This window comes from Atractosteus spatula, chromosome 27 (assembly GCF_055471065.1).
Source record: "Atractosteus spatula isolate fAtrSpa1 chromosome 27, fAtrSpa1.hap1, whole genome shotgun sequence".
In the NCBI taxonomy this organism is placed as follows: Eukaryota; Metazoa; Chordata; class Actinopteri; order Semionotiformes; family Lepisosteidae; genus Atractosteus; species Atractosteus spatula.
Genome location: NC_142732.1, coordinates 13285605 through 13298567, shown reverse-complemented (window position 1 = coordinate 13298567; position 12963 = coordinate 13285605). Strand labels below are relative to the sequence as shown.

The 12963-nt window shown below is 39.3% G+C and overlaps 1 protein-coding gene and 1 pseudogene across 2 annotated transcripts in view; one reads left to right on the top strand and one right to left on the bottom strand.

The window, feature by feature from the left end:
* The window catches only part of LOC148814453 (uncharacterized), a 34205-nt gene that overhangs the window by 17234 nt on the left and 4008 nt on the right, over positions 1-12963 (top strand). The window lies entirely within an intron of this gene.
* On the bottom strand, positions 10865-11708 carry LOC148814454 (general transcription factor II-I repeat domain-containing protein 2B-like; annotated as a pseudogene).

Genomic DNA, 12963 nt, shown 5'->3' with positions numbered 1-12963 from the left:
CATCTGCGTACAGTGCTATCTTGTGCTCATTACCTTGTATAGAAATACCTTTTATTTTGTTATTTTGTCTTATCCACTGGGCTAGTGGCTCTATATATAGAGCAAAAAGCAATGGAGATAAAGGGCAGCCTTGTCTAGTCCCTCGTTCTAAAGTTATTCTATCAGATAAATAACCATTTATCTTAATTCGTGCTGTTGGTCTATCATATAAAGTTTGAATACCTTTAATAATATTTTCACAAAACCCAAACCTACCTAAAACTCTATAGAGGTATTTCCAGCTTACAGAGTCAAAAGCTTTCTCAGCATCTAGGCTTATCAAAGAAGCTTCTTAATTATGTTGCTGAATATGGTTCATGATATGCAATGTGCGTCGAATGTTATCATGGGTTTGTCTATTTTGAATAAACCCTGTTTGATCATAGTATATCAAATGAGGGAGAATCTTTTCAATTCTTTTAGCCAGTATTGCTGTATAAATTTTATAATCCACATTAAGGACTGAGATTGGTCTGAACGATCCACAATCTAATCTATCTTTCCCCTCCTTAGGGATAACTGAGATGATAGCCTCTCTCCATGATGGGGGCATTTTCCCATCAATTAATGCCGAATTACAAGCAGAAAGAAGATTTGGTATTAATTCTGCTCGGAAGGTTTTATACCATTCTGAATTAAAACCATCAGTTCCAGGTGATTTATTAGCTCTGAGGCTCGTAAATCACTGAATTCAATTCTTCTAGTGTTATAGTCGTTTTTAATATATAATTTTGATCTTCCGTAAGAGTTGGTAAACTGAGAGTTTCCAGAAAAGTATCCATCTTTTCTTCACTTTCTGAATTGTGTTGTGTATATAATTTTCTGCAATAATTTGTAAAAGTGTTTTGAATTTCTTCCCATTTATATAATACAGCATTACAGTTCTGGTCCCTTATTTTATATATTGTATTATTGGTCTGTTGTTTTTTTAATTTTCTTGCCAACAGCTTTAGTGATTTTGACCCTGATTCATAATATTTTTGTCTAGTAAATATATATATATTCAATTTCCTGTGTATATAAGACATCTATTTTGTTTCTAAGCTTCTTTATTTCTTGCATGATTTTTGAATCCTGTTTTTCTTGATGTTTTTTCTCCACCTCTTTTAACTTTATATTCAGATTAGATAATTGTAGTTGCTTTACCTTCTTCTTATGACTGCTCAGAGCAATACTTTTCCCCCTTATAACTGCCTTTAATGTATCCCATATCATCTCTGGTCTCACTTCCCCATTATCATTCTCCTCCAAAAATAATTTTATTTCTTGTTTTATCTGTTCTTTACATTGTGGATCGTTCAACAGACTTGAGTTCATCCTCCATGTTGTATCTCCCCGATTATTACTTAATCGTATGGACAATGACATAGGAGCATGGTCTGAAAAATCAATTCTACCAATATCACAATCTTGGATCCTATGTCTATCTCTCTTGTGTATAAAAAAAATAATCAATCCTTGAATATACCAAATGAGGGAAGGAATAGTGAGTGTAATCCCGCCCACTTGGATAGAAATCTCTCCAAAGATCTATTATTCCCATTTCCCCCATCAGTACATTAATCTTTTTATACAGTGACTTATCTCTCCGAGAAGATATATTTGTAGAATCAAGCCTGGGGTTAAGACGCACATTCCAATCACCTCCACAAATCAGTATCCCTTGTGCATTAACCATCAAATCGACCATTTTTTTATAAAAATTAAAATCACTACCAGGTGGAGCATATACATTAAGTAATGTTAGTAATTCCCCTTCAATTTTTCCCAATACTAATACATATCTCCCCTCCTTATCTTTAACTTCTGTAAGCAACTCAAATTGAACCTTTTGAGATATCAGTATAGCCACTCCTCTCCTATGGCCAGATTTATATGAGGAGAAATAGATTTTTGAGAAACCCATTCTCCTTAATTTCTCATGTTCCAATACACTCAAATGTGTTTCTTGTAAAAAAGCAATATGAGCCCCTTCTTTCTTTATTTTAGACAAAATCTTACTTCTCGTAATAGGGTTAAGTACTCCATTAACATTAAATGTAACTATTTTAAGGTCTTGCTTGGACATATTTTATGTAAATGGTAAAACTTTCAAAATCTCTCCCATACAACATATGTTTCATATTGTTAAACATCCTCTTCCTATCATTTTTTTCTAATAATGCACCACAATCAAAAAACACAATAAACAAAAACATTAACCAAACAATCTTAAACAAAACTGTATCCATCTCTGTCTCTTTCACAGTACTTTCTTCCAACTGTGGGGTTCTTTTCAAACGAACCGTATGTGGGCTTCTCTCCTTTTTTTCTTAAAAAAAAAGGGGAAAGTCCATTAGGGAAATCCTCCTTCTCCTCTGGAGGAGGGCCCTTAAGCAGGCGGCGCGGTGGCAAATTCAAACTTATATTATAAAGAGAAAAAAAAAGGAGTGTAACCAGAAAAATAAAAAGTCACTCTGGTCGTAATCACCAAGTATCTGTCCCAACATTTACAAATTCTCTTAAAACATCGCAGGAAACTTATTTAAAAAAAAACCCTTAACTATGAAATCACGACCAACTTTTAACAACTCACTGTATCCAATTTCTTTAATCTTGCGAGGGGGGTCTTCTCCTGAAACTCTGTAATTTCTCCTGATATTGCTGTTTCGAGGACTGGTCTTTCCCAGGACCACCCCGTCTTCCAGCCTTCTGCCAAGTAAACAGTCGCTCGATTTCTTCTTCCAGTGTAGGCGCTGGCTGTATAACTTGTACTTTAAGACCCTGCTCTGCCATGTCCTTTGTGGCTTCTGCTGCCGAATGGTATAGGCAGGTGCCGTCTTCGTAAAACACCCGCAACCTCGCTGGAAATGGAGTCTGAAATTTTATTTTCTGCGATTTTATTTTTCAGCACCTTTTTTACTTCAGAATATTCCATATGTTTTTTTAGTACTGTCGGGGGGTAATCATGATCCACATAAAATCGTTTGTTATTGTGGAAGAGTTCTTTCTTTTGCCAAGCTTTACACAACACTTCCTCTTTCATCTTGTAGCTTAAAAACTTGGCGACAATGGAGCGCGGTTTGGCGTCAGGGCCTTTAGGTCTCGGCGCTAACGCTCTATGCACCCTTTCAATTCCCAGTTCCACGTCCTTCGGTAAATCAAGTTCCCCCCTTAGCAGATTTTCAAGGAAGGTGACCATGCAGCGACCCTCCGATTCTTCGGGAATTCCGTAAATCCGAATGTTTTCTCTGCGTGATCTTCCTTCCTGGTCTGTTAATTTAGTTTCTAAAGTAATTTGTCGTTGCAAGAGTTTCTTTATCGCAGTTTCTGTTGTTAAGACCCTTGTTTCCACTTCTTCGATCTGTCCCTCTGCTTTATCCAGTCTCTTATTAACCTTGCTCAGCTCCTGTTTAATATCCATAAGCTGCTCTTTATTATCCCGTCTGAAGTCTCTAAGTTCGTATAATATTTTCTGAAGACTGGCATCTGCGCTATCTTGTTCAGAGTCCGTTGAGCTACTTCAACTATGGTCTGAAGTTGCAATTTCAACATTTTCCACGGTCGTTAGTTTTCTCCTGCTTCTCCTGACAGCCCCTTCAGCCATAGTTATTATTTTTTCAAACGTAATGTAGAAAAAAAACACTTTTTCAGGGCTTTATTACAAAGTTGCCGGGCGATCCGTATTATGCTGCCTTTCCCGTCCGCATTCTAACCGGAAGTCCTGCAAAGTCAAATTAAAGCACATTTAAATGGGATTTTTTCCCCTCCTGTAGAAGTAATTCTCTATAATGTTAAAATGAAATAAAGTATTTTGTTGTCTTCACAATTATATGAAAAATAAAAATCTGGAAATTACTTAATTGATAAGTATTCACCCCCTTTGCTTTCACAACCTAAATTGGGTGAGGTATTGAATTATCTTAAGAAATCACACTAAATACGTTAACAAGGTACACCCTGTGTTCATTTTGAATCCACCTGTGTTCAATTGCTTGATTGTACAATGAATATCACTGACTTTGTGAGGTCTCACAACTCAAACAGCAGATCAGATCAGTCCTGCTGTCATGAAGACCAAGGAGCTGCCTGTGAAATTTTGATAAGAAGTTGTTAGGAGGAAAAAGGCTGGTGAAGGTTATAAAAAGATTGGCAAAGCTTTGAACCTTTCTAGGAGCACCGTGTAGTCCATTGTAACAAAAAACTTGGCACAACCCAGACACTACGAAGATCAGGCCATCCTACCTAATTGAGAAACTGGACAAAAATTGCCAGAGAAGTGTGACCAAGAGGCCAGCTACAACACTGACAGAGTTGCAGAGCTCTTTGGCTGAAATGTTCAGACATCAACAATCTCTTCGACACTTCACAGATTCGGCATCTTTGGGAGAGTGGCTAGAAGGAAGCCACTTCTGAGAAAGGCCAACATTAAGTCACGCCTAGAGTTTGCTAGAAGGCATGTGACAAAACCTGAAACCTTTTGGAAGAACATTTTGTGTTCTGATGAGACTAAAGTTGAGCTCTTTGGCCTAAAAGCAAAGCGCTATGTTTGGCGCAAACCAAATACAGCCCAACACCCAGGTAACACCCATCCCTACCTTCAAGCATGGTGGTGGCAGCATCATGCTCTGGGGTTGCTTTTCAGCAGGAGGATCTGGAAAGCTTGTTGCCATCAAGGGCAACATGGATGGAGCCAAATACAAGCAAATCCTTGAGGAGAACCTGTTTCAGTCAGCCAGAGATCTACGTTTAGGGCAAAGATTCATTTTCCAGCAGGACAATGACCCAAAGCACAGGACCAACACTATCAAGGAATATAAAGAAGGTTAGTATACTGGAATGGCCTAGCCAGACTGTGAACTTGAATCCAATTGAAAATGTGTGGTATGACCTGAAAATTGCTGTCCACTGACGCAATTAGAGAAACTTTGCATTGAAGAAAGAGCAATAATTCCACAATCTAAATGTGCAAAGCTCATACAGACATACCCAAAAAGACTCACGGCTGTAATTGCTGCTAAAGGACTATGTACAAAATATTGCCTTGGGGGGCTGAATACTTTTGTAAATGAGAAATGTAAGTCTTTCATTCTGGAGAAACTAATGTTCTTGAAAATAAAAGTTTTGATTCATAAATGTGTTGAATTTATTGTGTTATTGAAGGGAGCAAAAATGATTTAAATGTGTTAAATTCTGGAGGTTTAACAGGGACAAAATGAGAAAAAATTCAAGGGGGTGAATACTTACTGAAGGCACTGTACTTTATTGTTCTTCTCCTCAATCTCTCTCCCCGCTGTCTCCCTCGGTTTTTCCCTGTTCTGCTTTTCTTTCCACTTTATAACTGCCCTGTTGAAATTAAACTGTCCTCAAGGAGGCCCAAGCTCTGAAATGAGCATCAGATTTGTGATGTTTGTGTTATTCAGTGAATTTCTGAATTTTGTTCTATTCTATTTTGTGCACTGAATCCACTTGCAACTGGTATAACTCCCATGGCTATTTGAAATAGCTTCTCCATTTCAGTGAACACACCAGTCTCTGTAAACTATTGAAAGGAAAATGAAGCATATGTATCATTGGACACGATACCTTGCTTCTTTGTGAACTCTGATCTAGCTTCCTCTGTACTTACAGTAGACGAGAAGTGTTTCAAGTTTCTCTTAATTAATAATTAATAATTGCTTACACTTATATGCACTTTTCTGGACACTCCACTCAAAGCCCCACAGGTAATGGGGACTCCCCTCCACCACCACCAATGTGCAGCATCCACCTGGATGATGCGATGACAGCCATAGTGCACCATAACGCTCACCCCACATCAGCTATCAGGGAGGAGGAGAGCAGAGTAATGTCGCCAATTCAAGATGGGGATTATTATTGGCCATCATTGGTAAGGGCCCATGCGAAATTTGGCCAGGACGCTGGGGTTACACCCCTAGTCTTTTTGAGAAGCACCCTGGGATTTTTAACGACCACAGAGAGTCAGGACGTCGGTTTTACATCTCAGCCGAAGGACGGCGCCTGTTTAGAGTATAGTGTCCCCCTCACTATACTGGAACATTAGGACCCACATGGACCGCAGGGTGAGCGCCCCCTACTGACCCCACTAACACCTCTTCCAGCAGCAACCTTAGTTTTTCCCAGGAGGTCTCCCATCCAGGTACTGACCAGGCTCATACCTGCTTAGCTTAAGTAGGTTGCCAGTTGTGAATTGCAGAGTGATATGGCTGCTGGCGTGATGGATCTTCTGTCCATGGATCTTGGACCATAAAGGCTCTCTTGGCCATAAAGGCTGAAATCTCCAGTAGACTGGCACCCCATGTATCTGCTTTTCATGTTCTAAAAAGGTAGGCTTCTGTGTATGGCAGTCACACAGTTTGTCTCTTTTAAAATTGTTACCTTCAAGAGAGCTGAAAAAGTCCTGCTCTGAAGGACCAGGATGGACTAATATCTCTCTCAGTGCCTTTTTAGTACTCTGAACCATAGGGTGGACTATGGAGAAGTCCAAGTCTTCCCTTGGAAAATGCTTAGAGAGAAGGGACTATATGCACCAGTACATCTTTCATCCAGTGATAGAGGGCCACAAAATTGAATTGTCTGACAGCAATAAGACCTTTGGCTTTATCAGAGTCCTGCATGCTGGAGGCAGCCATGTGTTCTAGCACATTTCCCAGGGCTTTTAGTGATCTGCAAACAACTGACACTGCACTCTGTACATGGCTGAGTAAACGTAAGAGTTGGCTTCTTGAGTTGTTTCTGCAACTCATGAAGCTTGTTGCTTCTTATAGCGGAGTTGCTAAATTTAAACAAAAAAAGTGCCCTCACGTCTTGCTGGAACCTTTTCACTTGTTGCACAGCTGCATCACTTGGAGCAAGGGCAAGCTGGTGAGCTGTGTAGGGCAATCCGGTTAATTCTGAATTGAATTCTTCCTGCAGTTTTTGAACAACTCCTTGGTGGTTTCCTGTCATAACAGCATCTCCATCTGTGCATACTGCAACACGTTTGCTTCCATTTATATATATTTTTTCGCTCATTATGTTGCTTTATATCTTGAAAAATGTTTTTTTCCCTTCCATTTGAAATTTCTGAGTTTCTAAAAAACTTTGTTTTCACCTTGTTTCCGTGTATGTACCTTACAGAAGTATTAAGCCGCTTACTGTGCTTACAGTTGTGAGAAAAAGATTGTGAACCATTTGGAATTATCTGGATTTCTGCATGAATGGCTCCTAAAATGTGATCTGATCTTCATCTAAGTCATTAATAAAGTCTTATTTCACAAAAACACACACTTGACTTAGATGAAGATCAGATCACGTTTTAGGAGCTATTCATGCAGAAATCCATATAATTCCTAAGGGTTCACAAACGTTTTTCTCACGACTGTATATCAGTGGACCCATACAATATTAAGGAAAACACAGGACTTGTACCCACAGTGGCATCTAACTCTTCTAAGAGTGTGCTTGCTAAGAGATAGCGTGATGCATTTCTGACAAACCTTTGTCATTCCGTAGTTTGATCCGTCAATCTTAAGACACTTCAAAGAAGAACATTCCATTTCTTTCATGAATCTCACGAGTTCCATGAAATTTGAATTGGCTAACTCGTTTTTTGCAACAAATTACGCCACTTTAAGTAGCCTTTTTACCTCTTCCTTGCCATACAATTGTGCGGCTTCGATTGCGCCAGCCATAACATTCTTAGACGATTCTGCTTCACGTTTTCTTTTGAGTGCTGCATTATGAGCAACTGCGTTTGAGTATCTAATTTATATAAACGTTTTGTAACATTGGCTAGCAAACCTCACACTACTAAACATGTCGCAAACTGAGCAGCTCATTTCTCCGTCTTTCATTTCAAGGCCACAGGTATATTTTCAGCCAACGTGCCTGAATCATATCTTTGCATGCTTTTTCCTCGCTGTTTCTTTTGTAAATCTCCTCATACCCGTCATTAACATTTTTCAGCGTCTGCTGTTTTTTCTGTGGGGACTCGCCTTATTCAGACTTAAGACTTTCTTTTCAGTTCCATTGTTGATCGAGTTTATTAGCCAGATGTTGAAGTTTTCTACATTGAACAAATGTTAACCAATTCAAAATCAATTTTCTATCCCTATTTGTCCGCCTATAAGCAATGCGAGATGTGCAACACGACTCCACAAAGAGTGACGTCACTAAAGCGTGTAATAGTGCTGTGCAACATGCTTTGAAAACTCAATCTGGCAGAGAATACGTGTGGATTGATTTAGGCTAATTCTGCTTGGGAGATGGCTTGCCAATAGATGCATGTGGGAAATCCCTGCATTCTAAATGCTGGATTTGCGGGAATAACTGAAATTGTGCCGCATACCTGCAATCCCACGCCGAAATTCAAACCCTGATTTATTGTTATGTTTAAGTCTGCTGTTGTTATTGAGCGTCTTGCACGATGTTAGTGTTGTCTTTCCTTTTTGCGAGTAAATTCAAAGCAACCTTCCCCCCCCTTATCATATCAAGCAACGGCTCAGTGGATAATCCTCTCTGGACTCATTTTCTCCCACAAGTTATCTCTGTGCCTTTTTACTGTTTTTCCCTTCTTTGGTTTATTTTTTGAATTGCCAGCTCGCCTCTTTCTGTTTTGACTCGGAGGTTCTCTGTAATTAAAAAGTTCTGTATCAGACAGCGAAGGAACAAATAATAGGTTTATTCCAGGCTGAAAAGAGAAGAAAGGAAACACAACGTTTCAGCTTTGGAGCCTTCTTCGGGTATGATAAAGACAGGGCAGACAGCAAAGATTATACAGCATAGGAGAGCAAAAACCGGGAGAGTGGCGGAGGTTGGAGAAGGGGAGAGTTAGATTGGTCACTCAGGTGGTGCGAAGTTGAGAGAGGTGTAGAGAGGTGTAAAGTCAAAACCTATAAATGAATAGAGAGGATTAGAAGTAAGCAAATCTGTCGCTGAGAGAAGGGGAAGGTGTGAACCAAGTTTCAGGATAATTGTAGTTTCTGAAGTCTTTCTGCTATAGGAGTTAAGAAATCCTTCTTTGAGAACGCAGATGGAGAGATCAGTGTGGTCATGGCCGTCAGAGGTGAAATGAGAAACTTTGGGCTTGGAGAAATCTTTCATCTTCACAGCCCTAACATGAAGCGGTCTCCGAGTCTCCTTCCTTTTTCCCCAATGTAGATGGCTGTAGATGCATTTTCTGCAAGAGATACAGTAAATAAGGTTGCTGGGGCTACAAGATGTCATCTGAGTGATCCGGAAATTGTCCTGAGGGGACTTGAATGAGTGCGGTGTTAGATATGTTCTTGCAGGTGTCTCCCTTTCACCTGCCTGGTTCATCTCTCTCCCTCTCTGAATTCACCATCTAAGTCTAAGGCATTCACTGCTGCTAGAGTTCAACCTTAAACAGCACGCTGAGGACTGTGCTTGACCAATCATCACGCTGTTTTCACATTCTAGCTTTACCCACAAAGGTTAATGTACGTGAAGAAAAGTTGTTAAACCTGTGTGTAATTTTTCTGTTACTTGTTTGGAGTATTAATTTAGTCAGCATTATTTATTTTGTATGATTTAGTCATAGTTTTGTTACTGATTATTGATGATAAATCTTATATAGGGACATTGTATGAATCTTTCTTAATAGTAAGATCTGTTTTGGCACTGTTAATGCTTCTGTACTTTTCTAGAGGTTTTTGTTGAAGTTATGTTTTCAAAGCAACTTTTTAAAACGTTTCAGAGCAACATCAATTTTATTTAGGCAACTTATTTAGGAGTTCAGAGTTCAGTTTATTGTCATATGCACAAGTGCAATGAAATGCTTAGTTTCATTTTCTTTAACTAAAATAAAAAATGGGTTGCTGAGGTTGTGCAGGTGTCTGTGTCGGAGAAGCCTCTTTATTACATATGTATATGGGAGAACGGCTTGCAACCACCGAACTCGAAAATCAGTAACTAAAGATGGTCTTTTATACCATGGAACAAACAAGCTAAAGTGACACTCCCCCTAATAGTTAGTAATACAGAAGTATGTCTATATATGGATATACATCACATAAAGTTCATGCAAAGATTGGTGAAGCAAACTGTTTAGCGCACCGCCCATATAACTGTGTCTCAGTGAGCTTACCTAGTGATACATGACAAACTGCTCAAATGTACAAATAGCATAATTTCCCTGTATAAATGTGTGAGTGAAACATTTATAATAAACATGCAGAATAAGCATCTTATATTTTAGATCATGTCTCTTGGCTTTAACAAGTTGCGCATTTACATTCTGGGCGTGAAGCCAACTTCAAGCAACAAGACTGCATTGTTTGCAAAAATACAGAAATAATATAATTGTCTCACTCATCCCTTCACTGACAATCATTTCTTTATAATTTTTGTTGACTAAATTAACACCGCTAGTTTGTCTATGTGTACTATAAAAAGATAAAGTGAATATTGGGGTGTTTTAGTATTCTGTAGTGGTCTGTCTAGATCGGGGGTGGGCAAACTTTTTTGGCACAAGGGCTATATTAAATTTTGAAACTGTATAGTGGGCCGCTTCAGGCTGCTGTTACAGATAGCCTATGCCCTATGTAAGTTTAAAATCCAACAGAGGCTTATGAGTTCAATGTTAACGATAACCTGAGAGAAATACACTCACCCAAAAGGCTTCTTGATTAATGAGAGCTGTGCAGCTGATCACCTCTTTTTGTGTATCCCTTGATAGATGTGTTGTGGAAATCCGTAATACACAGCTCAAGTGGTGGTCACTCAGCTGTGATTTGTGACATGATTTGTTGATGTTCATCAAGCTGAATGTTTGCTCACATATGTCAGTAGATCTGAATTACACCAGTATCTTTTGTGCTGCTTGTCAAATATGGGGAAATTTAGCCTCGTTCAGTGATGCATAGAAATCATTCAGCTTTACAGAATCAAACTTTTCCTTCAGAGTTATGTCACACTCCAGATCGATCAATTCCAGCAGCAATTCTTGTGCTGCCGTCTCATAGTTCAGAGTCAGAGGACATGACACCAACGTTAGAGACCTCTCAATTTCATCAAAGTCAGCAAATTGATGGGAAAATTCTCCATGCAAGTCTGTGAGGGACTTGTTGTGCCTTAGTTCTTGAGCGTGTGACACGTCTAGTGTCCTAAGAGTGGAGAAATGTGTGAATGAGTGGCTGATCATCTGTTTTGAGAACAAGGTGAGCTTAGCTCTGCATGCATTCACATTCGAGTGCAGTTCTGGAAGAAATACACTTTTTCCTTGCAGTTTCATGTTAAGCTCGTTCAAGTGAGCGAAAATGTCCAGAGTGACCGTAAAGTCGCAGAGCCAATCTGAATCTCAGAATTTAGGGAAATTCGTGGCTTTCCCCAGGTTATCCAAAAAGGAGTCAGTTTCCCCTCTCAGCTCCCACACTCGCTTGAATACTTTTCCCAAGCTGAGCCAACGAACACGTGAATAATAGAGTAAGTCATGGTGATCTGAGCCAATATCTTCAAGAAACTGAATGAACTGACGATGATTAAGTTCCCTCGCGCGTATGTTTCACAAGTTTCACAACAGCTTTCACAACATGATTGAGGCCCAGCACGTTTTTGCACAGGGTTTCCTGATGAATGATGCAGTGAAGAAATATTACCTCCGCCTTAGGGTCATTTTCTTTCAGTTTGTCCTGTATTCTCTTCAGTTGTCCAGCATTTTTCCCAGTTAGATTCGGAGATCATTCTGTGGTCACATTTACTACTTTGCTCCACAGTAACTTCATTTGGTCAATACAACGTGACACCTTGTCATACAAGTCCGAGCCCTTTGTTGTTCCTTTAATAATCTCCATTGATAAAAGCTCCTCCGTAATTTCAAAACTGTCATTAATTCCCCTGAAAAAAATTAGAAGCTGTGCAGTGTCCTTTATATCAGTACTTTCAGCCAATGCAATTGAATAACTTGAAGTTCTCCATCTTCTTGTTCACAAGCCAAGTCTTCACCAATTACCTCGACCCGACGGGTTCTTCGTGATAAACTTATTTTCTCAAATTTGCTCTGCTTTCTGGAAAAAGAATATCTGTGGTTTCTATCATACACTCCTTCAAAAAAAACCCTTCAGAGAATAGCTTGCTTTGTTTAGCAATGTTATATGCGAGCAGGTGGTGTGCCTTTGTGCTGGCTTCTTGGATGGTAGAAGGGTGGGAAAAACATTATGCTGAGCCTGTAAACTAGGGGCTAGTTTGGAAGCTCTATTACCCCACTCCTCCCATGACAGATTGCTAGCATAGTTAGCATCTTTGGTAGAAAAATGCCAACTGAGATTGTATTCGTTGAACACTGTAACACTTTCCTTACAATTAAACATATAGCCTTTGTTCCAACCTCTGTGAAAAGGTATTTTGCAGTCCATTCTTTGTTGAACACTCTGCATTCACTGTCACCTTTCTGCTTCTTCACTCCCCTCATTTCGACGCAGGATTGCAGTATGATGCACCCACTTGTTGAGAGGGTCTCTTTGAAATTTGTATTCTTTTTTCTTGCAGAGGATGCAATATTTTACAAGGTGGACATTTAGAACAAGGGCTACTATTTAATTCTATATCATTTTATAGGGATGCGTGCTAGGAACCTAAGTAACCAGTTATATCAAAAGAAGTTATCTTGAGTGAATAGGGAGGTAGGAGGTTGTGCGTGATTTTGGAACTGCTAATCTTGTAAGCACAGAAACGTTTGATAGATAACAGAAAAATATTTAAGGACTGTTCTGGCTGAATTACTTGGAGAAAAATACACCAAGCATCTCTGTGTTTTTCCCCCCATGCGCTTGAAATAAAAATGTATTTTAACTTCTGAGATGGACTCCTGACTGTCTTTAAAGGGGAATTGGGGAAACATTTCTCAAACACACTGATTCTCCAGCAAATCAAATTGGTATTGCTTTCATGCGCCATCTAACGTCAAAAATAATTAAATGTAAGAAA